Below are 10,405 nucleotides of genomic sequence, written 5' to 3'. Positions count from 1 at the left end.
GAGAGCGGTCTCCTTGGCAGCTCCGGAGCTGCGGCACCTATGGGAGCCCGAGGGGTGCCAGGGGGGTAAGGGGACCCGTTAACGGGTACGACGCCCTGGGAGGGTGAAGCGGAGGCTGCTCCCCGTCGAGCTGTCGGCGACCGGCGACAGACGGGCGCTGCGGGGTGTGCTGCCGGGGATCGCTTCCCAGACAGCCGCTTCGGCACCGCTGCGCTCTCGGTGTCCGCGAGGCGGCACTTCCGCTGAGCTGGATTGCAGGGATCGGCCACCCCAGGCTGCCTGCGCCGGGCCCCCGCCGCTGGCCCCGGAGACGGACCCGGAGATGCCCCCCTCCTCGTTGCACCGCCTCTCCCCAGCGGCCTACGGGCACGTTGCCGCCGCCGGATGTCCTTCCCCAGGGCACGTCCACGGGTCCACGTTCTCCCAGTTCTGGATAAGGCCAAAGCCGTGGCGGGGTTCCCTGAAGCGTGCAGGGAGGAGCATCCTCTGTGCTGTCCCAAGTGGGTGCAGGGGACATCGCAGCCCCACTGTTGGCTTTCTGCCCGGGGCGAGAGGCGAGGGCAGCCACCTCCAGCCAGCAGCCCGGACAGCAGGAGCCGGGGGAGGTGGCTGCAGCACGGGGACGTGGCACGCCACGGAACGGGGAGGGCAAGGCAAGCACGGAGCCCAGACAAGTGTCCTCGGGTGCCTCCGTCTAGCCCAGTAGCAGGGGAGAGGAGCAGAGCAAGCAGCACACGGCCTTGATGTGTAGCAAGATGCAGGCAGCACCCAAAAGCCACTACAGAACAGGGAGCTGCAGCAGCCGGCCCCACTGCCAGGATGGAGGCATTCGCCCAGCCTGAAGCTAAAGCAACAGCGGGAGACCAAGCTCTGCTCTTGCCTTTGCTTTGATCCGACATGAGACAGTTGGTATCAGAACAGGATGGGTTTTCTGAATATTCACTGTCAGAGAGCTGGGATTGTTTGGAGCCATTGTCTGGCAGCCCCAGATCTCTCCCTTGGTGTGCGCTGGGGAGGATCTGAAGCCACAATGTGATGCAGACTGTGGTGGAAAGGCGTTCTATGGCCAGGGCCTCGCCTGGCTCCTCCACAAGCAGTGGCTGCAGCTGCAGGCACCGAAGCAGGCCGGGAGCTCACCTGGCTGTGAGGGCAGCCTGCAGCTGGGGCATGGCGGTTCCCACAGCACGGCTCCCATCCTGGCACTGTGCTCGCTCCCTGATATGATAAGGTGCGGCTGCCACTGAGTCCTGTGGGGCCCACCTGGGCACCCTGCTTTTGGCAAGAGCCATCTGACAGACAGAGTTCAGTGTAGTGAGGGTTCTGGGGGGACTTTCCAGCACCTCTTTGCACAGCAGGTCTCAAAAGTCCCAGCTGTTGTCCATGGCTTGAGGGTGCAGTTGGATTTTTTGGAGGTTTTTTGCTTCCAGAGTCTGCAGCTCATTTTATTCACACCTCTGTCATTCCTACCTGCAGGCACTGCACAAGGGATTTCACACCTTCTGAGGCACGAAACTATGGCTGTGTAGCAATGTATAGCCCAAAGAAAGGAGTAAGAAGAAGAAAAGCTTTTGAAATCGTGGAAGATTGTAACAGAAGATAGTGCCCAAGCAGAGATCTGTACTAACCCCATTTCTTGTACTGCACAGCTCAAAAGAAATACTTTGTGCAGCAGCACAGAAGTAGGGTCAAGCAAGCAAGAAGAGGGAGCCAAAGGGTCCTTAGTCCTCCCCTCCCCGTTCCATCTGCTTCTCCATTCATCCACAAAGCACAAGCAATCAGGCAAATCTCTCGCTATAAACCAGATTTGCCTTTGTAATCTTTGAAATAAACCTAAGGATTAAAGTCTAAGGACTTTTTTTTTTCTTTTTTAAGTCAGCAACACACATGAAAGAGCACGTAGGTCCATGTGAAACCCAGCACAGGGCACAGTGCAGGGCACTGGAGCAGCAGCTGGGGGCCCTGGAAGAGGCTGCACAAACACACGGAGTGAGCCTGTCCACACAGAGCTTGATTACTTTAAACACACCTGGACTGTCAGCCAGCAAACACACTTGGAGCGCGTGGGTACAGTCATAAACGGCATGAAATTAGGAAGTAAACAAAGCCATCCTCATAGAAGACACCTTTATACAAATGCATCAGAAAAAGCCAAAGCAAAAACAAACTTTTCTACCACAGTAAAAGGCAGGAGAGCTGAGCTGTGCTTGCAGCCTGACTGAGCAAGCTGGGAAAAGGGGCTGTTCCCCCATCCGACAGAAGGAGCCCATTAAGAAGTACTGGGATGGCATCACCCAGAACTGAGTCAGTAGAAGAGGCCCTCTCAGCTCTGTCTGCCAAGAATAGCACTCATAGCACCCGCTGGTTTGTTCACCATCAGGCTCACAGTGTTCCCTAAGTGCTGCTGAAGCTCTGCTCTCAGCAAGCAGGTTCCCCTCGTCCCCCCTGCTCCACAAGTGGGTGCAGTCAGCAGTGGCACCATTCTCCAAATTCAGATCCTCCATTTGTCCTTAGTCACCGAGGCAATACAGGCTCCCCTCACACTGCTCAGAGCCTTTGTCTTCTGTGTTCCATGGTCTGACATGGCCCCAGGCCCTGCAATCAGATTGTCTTCCTTAAGCCCTTCCAATAAGAGATTTCCTGTGGGGCTGAAGGATCTCTAAGCGGGTTATGTGCCCATAACTTCTGGCTCTGTTACAAGAAGACTGCAGTCTTAAAGACAGGGCATAGGCTTAATACACACTCTCAAATTGCTTTGAGGAGTTACAGAGTAAACAAACAGTTAGAAGATAAAATTCATTTGAAAAACAGAAGTTAGAGCTGTTTTAATGTCAGTCCAGCTAGATTTGTTTCTGCCCTGTGTCTAGCTGGAAATGGCTGAGAGCATTTTGATTTCAATTTAAAATAAAACAAACAAACAAAATCAAACAAAACAAAACCACCAATAAACCTCTTCATAGTGATTGGCCAGACTAGATTTGTAACTGGTTTGATGGGAGTTAAACGTCCGATAGGCTTTCAAACACTTTGGCCCTATTTATCCAAATGAGGTTCAAAACCAGTTGAGCTGGAAAATTTATAATAAAAGGGTAATGTTTGGCTTTCAATGAAGGGTTAAAATTCAGTATGGACAGAACAAACTGCTCACATGACTCGGGCTTTTCCAGAGTCAGCAAGGGTGTTTTATGTACACCTAAAAGGCAACTGTTCCCATGCTGTGCTTTCATCTGCTGGGTTTGAGGGGCACCCATTTACCACGTTGGGCTGCAGTTCATAAGGCATTAGACACAAAATCCAGCTTTTGAATATCAGAAGAGTCAGCTGCCAGTCAGACAGCCATGGTGTGAATCTGCAGCCCTTGTTATCAGCAGTGAAATAGTTACACACAGAACTCACATCCAAATCCGCCTGATTAGACATGTCCCACAGATTGCTAAATTAGCTGTCACTTCTCCCGATTGGGTCCCTCCCAATTACTCCAGCATTTGAGAAAGACTGTGAGGTTATCTGTGTGGATGCAGGAAGGCTTTCTTTACGTTTTATAATAAAAAAAAAAAAAAAAAAGAAGTTAAAAATTTCCAGAAGCTTCAAATCTCATTATCTGGCTCTGCCGGAGATGGTGCAGACATCGTGATGGTGCTGCCAGCAGCCACCTGGTTGCTAACACGGGTTAAGCATGATAAGTTGGAATTTAAGGGGAAAAAAGCCCAGGGGTAAGCAGGGCGAGTGTGTTTAATCATAGCTGTAATTGGTAACCTGGGTCTGACCCCAGAAACAGGCCTAGCAGGCAGGGTAAACAATAAAGCAAGAGTCTTAAGCCCAACCTACACTTAGAGCTAATAAGTCCTTTCAAAACACACAGTTGTGAAATATGGCTGTGACTGAACCATGTGAAACGCAGCTGAGAGCGGGAAAGGAGCTGGGCAGAAAACAAAGACTTTTTAACCTGTTAGCTACTGAGATTAGTCCTCATTCTGCAGTGTGCATGGATTCCTGGAAGCATGAACCAGAGCCAGAACATGCCCTAGCCAGGCTGAGCTGCTGGGAGCAGCATCCCACACACCTGGGCTTCACCAAGCACCTTGCAGCTTGCTGAATGGCTGCTGGCAGCTCAGTCCTTTCTTGTCCCAGTTTGTGCTGGGCTCCTCCCACAGTGCCTGTGCAGCTGCAGCATGGGATAGATGGATGGAAGCACTTTGGGTTGTTCCATCAGGTAGTTCCATCTGCAGGCTAGCAGGATGCTGAATATTCCCTTCTGCCTCATCCACAGAGGGTATGGAGCAAGGGCTGGATGTTCTCCAGCATTTTGGGAGCACAGCCCAGGGCTCCAGCCGCCTGCTGCATCCCCAGGAGATGCCTTTCACCCAACAACCTCCCTCTTAGCCTCTTTCCTTATAGCAGGCTGTATTTCCTCATGGAAGACAGCCTATCTGGCCCACTGCAAATGTCACAACTGTTCAAAAATATTTTAGGAAGCAAACATTGCTGTACTCAAGGGAGCCACAAGCAAAGTAACTGCTTTTTCTTCTAATTTCTTAGGACTTTGGGCCTGGTTTCCAATGGTGCTCAACACTCACTGGTTCCATGTGCCATCAGCACAGTCTGGGGGGTTCTCCTCGGCCTTCCCAGCTTCTGGCTGAACCCATGTTGGCAAGTGTCTTTTGTAATACATTTGTTCAAAGCAACGTATTATCAGCTGGAGAAGAAGAAGCTTCAGACAATAGTTCCTCCTGAAGCTGCTGCACTGGGGAAAGTGTGTAGGTGACCTTGTGATTTCATAGCTGTTTCCTGTTCTTTGCACTTGGTTATTGTTTCTTTCCACATCCTCTGTGCAGGATGCTACCACCTCCACCTACATCTGTTCCGGTTGAACAAAGCTTGAGAGGAGTAAAAAAGGGGACTTTGGCCGATCCAGAGAAAGTCACCAGCTGTAAAGCCTGGAACAGACTTGTTGGTTCATGAGATAGAACGAGTCCAGAGCCCCGGCTCGTGCTCTGAAATGGAACAAGGATCAGTGGGACTCTGGCAGATGCATGTCCTGCTCCACCCCTCTGCCCTTGGTGCTGACATCTGCCCCCAGCCCCTGCCTGCAGCACAGCAAGGTTAACACTGCTGTGCGACACAGCTGTGTGCAGAGGCAAAGTGCCCCTTGGCCCATCTCCGCTATTGCAGCATCCTGAGGTGTGGCTGCTCTAGAAAGTCCCCAGGCACAGACTAGCTCCAGTCAAAACATGATTCCCCTCCCCATAGCTGTGGATAGGTAACACACTAAAATCCACTGTGGGACAGGGATCCAAAGCTTCCCCAGCACCACAAAGATACATGGACAATCACATGAGAATCTCACTATGTATGAGGGCAGGAAACTGAGCCTGCAGGGTGCTGGGTTTTGTTCCAAGCCGCAGAGCAGGGGTGAGACGTGGGACCCATCCTCCCCAGTGCTACAGCATGGCAGGAGTCCTCTGCTCCCCCTCCACATTCCTAAGCAAACCTCCCCAAGGGCCTATTGCACATCGTTCATCGAGGGGAGGCTGCAGGGCTATATATAGTGCTTTCACACTTCCCTGCAATGCAGCCATGCTAAGAAAAAGGGATTTTTTTTCTTTTCTTAGAAATGAGAAGTTAAGAAAAACCCTCTGGCTGAAAACCACAAGACAGGAGTGAGAATGCGGTTCATCTGCCAAACTCCAGCTCAGCCACGGAGCAATGCTGTGATGGAGCTGCCAGAGCAGCACACTGCCGAAATCTGCGTTTATTGCTTATAAAGCATTAATGCAGGATAACGTGTCTTGCAGCACCATAGCAACCCCAGTCATCAGCAAGAAAATAAGGGCAAGAGCACCAAAAGCACTGTTGCTGTAGCAGCTGGTAAGTGAGTGTACTGACCCTGTGCAGAGCCACCTGACATCTTAGCACCGAGTGAGGAGTCTGCTGGGCTTGAAGGTGGGTTCAGGGCCAGCAGCTGATTTACCCACTGTCAAAGAGGAGATGGTTACAGATTAAAGTGATTTTCATTGTGGCACAAGAGACCTGAGGGTTTCCACACACAGAATTCTTTTCTCAAGGGTTTTATAGCACATATAGTGTCAAACAGAAAATGAGATCTTTCTGAGAAGATCTGTGCTTTCCCACAAGGCTGAAGAGATTGAGCCCATTTCACACAGACTTCAAAGTAGTAGCTAGTGCTGCTAACAGGAGAAGGTAAGCAGCTGTACAGCCTCCAGATTTTGGCGTACACCAACACTGGTACAAGCCACACTCAATCTCATTTATGGCTAACTCCAGAACCTCACTGCCATCAAACCTATGGATCTGGCTTCTCTTTTATCCCTCTCTATCAGTTCTCTTCTTGATTCCCAGCTAAACTCCACAGCATGGATTAGGCAAGGCATAATCAATAGTTGCTATATGGACAAAGCTCTGCTCAGTGCACCCCTCTCCTTGTGGCCTCCATTTACACTGAATGAAACCCACAGGGGACTTTTGTCTTACACCTAGGGAGAGCAGAGTGTGCAGATGGTCCGGGCTCCAGCGTGGGAGAAAAGGGACACTGGGAGAAGGTCCTTGGGATTCTTCTCAGGCTACACCCACAAATATGAAAGAAGCCAGTAGTTCTCAGAGCCCAGCAAACATCCCAACCCCTGCAAACATCAATTAGTGCACAAAGGCAGCCTAGATAAAGCAGGGCAACACCCTACAAGAGTTTAGATCTGGGTGGTGCCCTTTCCCAAAAGGCAGCCTGATCCTCAGTAGGAGAGATACCTCCTGAATAGCAGGTGGACTCTGCAGGACTGCTCTAGGCTGTTCCCAAGGATTCCTGGCCCTCCCTGGCAAAGCCAGTTCATTGTTTTTTGGTGAGTGCTGCACCTGAGCAGGGGAGGCAGGCATGGGGTGTACCGTACGCATCCACCCCCTCCTAATTTCCCAATCTCCCCACGGCCACAGTCCACAAGCAACTAGCACACTGTGTTGGCCCCTGGCTCGCTCTGAGCAGCACACTGCTCATTTTTGTAGCTGATGCCAACAGACAGCCAAGCACAGGGCAAAGACAGAGCTAGTATCTTCCCTTGGTGGTGCTTGGAAGGAAGGAAGAATGCAGCAAGTATTCATTGGGAGCCAGCATTGAGGTGATACTGTTCTCCTCAGCAATATCTGACCTTCCTCACTGTGATACTGCTGAAAAACTGACTGAAAAACAGCCCTTTGCTTCCCAAATTCTACTGACTTCAGTGAATGCCCCTCACTTCAGCTTGCTAACTGCATTCATTCCTTTTACTGCTGCCCTGAAGACTCCAGCAGAGGAAGCAAACATGGTTTCCTTCATTTTACCTGTTGCTGAAGTCCCACCGAAAGTTTTATTTGTTAAGAAAGTTGTTAAGAGAGATGGGAATTGGACACATGGCTGGGGAGCTGAAATCCACCCCTCACTGCCAGGGTGTGTGCAGCCAGGGAGGGAGGGAGTAGGTGAGTTAAGGGGTCATTTGCCACAGAAAAACTGGGTTTACGCATGGCTTTGGATTGCACATAGAGTTCATCCATGTTTGGATTCCAAGTTTCAGGTTAGAACCACATCTGTTACTCACAGAAGCAGCACATAAACTCTCCATATTTCTGCATATCAGCAACAACCAAGGCTTTAGCACAGTCTCTAGGGGCATTTTTTTCCCCACTTGTATTTAAAAGCGTTAAAGCAGACATGATTTTATCAGTCTACATTTGAGGAGAGGAGGTGGGGTTTGAATTCCTGAGCCATTTTCAGGTTGGACCTTGGTGCCTGGCCAAGGCCCTGCCCTGTTGCTCAATTTCTGCTCGGGACTTTGGTCTTGCTTTATGAAAACTCAGGAGCTTCACACAGAAGCTAGGTTTGGAATGAAACTGGTACACTTGAACCTGCTTAAACTAAACATAATGTCAGTGTCCTGGAAATGGCCTCTGGGAGGCTACCTCCAAGATATGCAGGGATGCAATGGTCAAAGACTTGGCCTCAAGGAGTCTTTTAGAGCTAGGGCAGCAGTGCAGAAGATCCTGAGACCAGTGACCTGGCCCAGGTTTCAGTGCTGCCCGTGCTGATCAGCATTCCCAGAGCTCCTTGAAGTGATTGACCTCCACATGCATCACACCGTAATTAATGCTTTTGGGTGCCCAGTTATACCCCAGCCCTGCTCCACCCCACCCACCTGTAATGGCAGGGATGGTCCCACCCCAGACAGCTATGTTCCTGTCTCCCACTGGGAGGTCAGTGAAGCCGTCTGGGATGTCACAGCACTCCTGGAATTTGAAAGGGCACCAAAAACCAAACAGGGTGGCTATGCCAAGAGTGACAACTGGAAATCCAATGCACCGGCACTGTTCCCTATGAGGTAGCAGAGGAAAAAGACATGCAACAAAAATGGTGATTGGGATCTGCCACAGTGCCTGGAAGGCTGGAGAGCATGTGAGAGAGGTGTCACAGGGGGAATTCAGATCATTGGTTGTAAGAAAAAGATCATGCAGCTCCCTTGCTGGCACACTTCCCCTGTTGGGCACAGCAATCTCACAGAACACCTTCCTTCAGAACAGCACTCTCCCATGAGGCTCTGGCAGCACGACTTTGCAGCCACATTCCTTAGGAAACAAAAGGAGGTTTGGAAAAACAATAAACCATCTTCCCCTCCCTGTACTGAGCCTTTGCTGAGGCCATGCTGAGTGAATTATACATGGAGCTCTGTCAGGAAGCCTCCCTCCCAGCTGGGAACGTGCAATCCAATCTGCCCACAGCCAAGACATAGCACAGACCAGGGCTGGGGGACAGGAGGCCCGGCTGCCTCCCTTACAGCCTGAGTATGCTGAGCTCCTCGATTCAGCAACCCACCCTGCCTTCCTGGGGTACGCCAAGGCCTGCAAGACTGAAAGGCCACACACATTCCCAGTCTCACCAGAGCCCAGAACTGGACACAGTAGTCTAAATGTGGCCTCACCAGAGCAGAGTAGAGGGAAAGGATCACCTCCCTCAGCCTGCTGGCTGTGCTCTTTTGAATGCATCCCAGGATACCATTGGCCTTCTTGGCCACAAGGGCAAACTGCTGGCTCATGGCCAACCTGTTGTCCTCCAGAACACCCAGAGCTCCTCTCCAGTGGGTCATCCCCTAACCTGTACTGATGCATGCAGTTATTCCTCCCCAGGTGCAAGAACTCTACACTTGCTCTTGTTAAACCTCACCAGGTTCCTCTCTGCCCAGCTCTCCAATCTGCCCAAGTCTTGTTGAATGGCAGCACAGCCTTCAGGTGTGTCAGACAATCCTCGCAGCTTTGTATCATCAGCAAACTTGCTGAGGGTGGACTCTATCCCTTCATCCAAGTCACTGATAAAGACATTGAACAAGACTGCACTGACCCCTAGGGAACACGACTAGTTACAGGCCTCCAACCAGACCCTGCACCACTTATGACAACCGTCTGAGCTCTGATAGTCAACCATTTCTCAGTCCACCTCACTGTCTACTTATCTATCCCACATTTTGTAAGTTTCACAGCAAGGGTATAGTGGGAGACAATGGCAAACACCTTGCTGAAGTCACGATACACAACACCCACTGCTCTCCTCCCATCTACCCAGCCAGTGAAATCATAGAAGGCTATCAGGTTGGTCAAGCATGATTCCCCTTGGTGAATCCATGCTGACTACTCCTGATAACCTTCTTTTCTTCCAATTGCTTGGAGATGGTGTCCAAAACAAGTTGCTCCATCACATCTTAAAGTTGATCCTGCTGCTGGACACACCTGCTGTGTATTTGCAACAGCAACATACATTTTCTTAGTATGTACCTCAGTTTCCAGATGCACATGGATACTTCTGAACCTGAAAAGATGCACATCCAATGAGGGAAAGGAGCCAGAAAAGTAGCTATGTAACCATCCCCTACAATGAAGAGGATGATTGCTGAGATCTCCTTGCAGAAAACACTGTGCGGATAAAGAATCACAGAATCACAGAATCTTAGGGGTTGGAAGGGACCTCCAGAGATCATCGAGTCCAACCCCCTGCCAAAGCAGTTCCCTACACCAGGTGGCACAAGTAGGCGTCCAGGTGAGTCTTGAACATCTCCAGAGAAGGAGACTCCACAACCCCCCTGGGCAGCCTGTTCCAGCACTTCGTCACCTCACCTAAAGAAGTTCTTGCACACATTTGTGCAGAAATTCCTATGCTGCAGTTTCTGGCTGTTTCCCCTTGTCCTGTCTCCACACATTGCAGAAAACAGTCTGGCCTCACCACTCTGCCCCCCCACACCTCAGATATTTATGGACCCGGATCAGGTCCCCTCTCGATCTTCTTTTCTCAAGGCTAAACAGACCCAGTTCACTCAGCCTTTCTCCACAGGGGAGATGCTCCAGGCCCTTCACCATCTTTGTGGCCCTCCGCTGGACTCTT

General features: G+C 50.8%; 1 protein-coding gene across 1 annotated transcript in view; it reads left to right on the top strand.

Annotated features, from left to right (window-relative positions):
- Positions 1–7,221: 7,221 nt before the first annotated feature.
- Positions 7,222–10,405, top strand: part of LOC100547603 (acidic mammalian chitinase-like) — a 27,294-nt gene continuing 24,110 nt past the window's right edge. The window contains exon 1 of the mRNA XM_010724411.2: positions 7,222–7,236. The gene's annotated coding sequence lies outside the window, so the exon portion shown is untranslated. The remainder of the gene's footprint in view (positions 7,237–10,405) is intronic.

Source organism: Meleagris gallopavo, chromosome 28 (genome assembly GCF_000146605.3).
Source record: "Meleagris gallopavo isolate NT-WF06-2002-E0010 breed Aviagen turkey brand Nicholas breeding stock chromosome 28, Turkey_5.1, whole genome shotgun sequence".
NCBI classification, from domain to species: Eukaryota; Metazoa; Chordata; class Aves; order Galliformes; family Phasianidae; genus Meleagris; species Meleagris gallopavo.
This window is presented reverse-complemented; position numbering and strand designations above follow the sequence as displayed.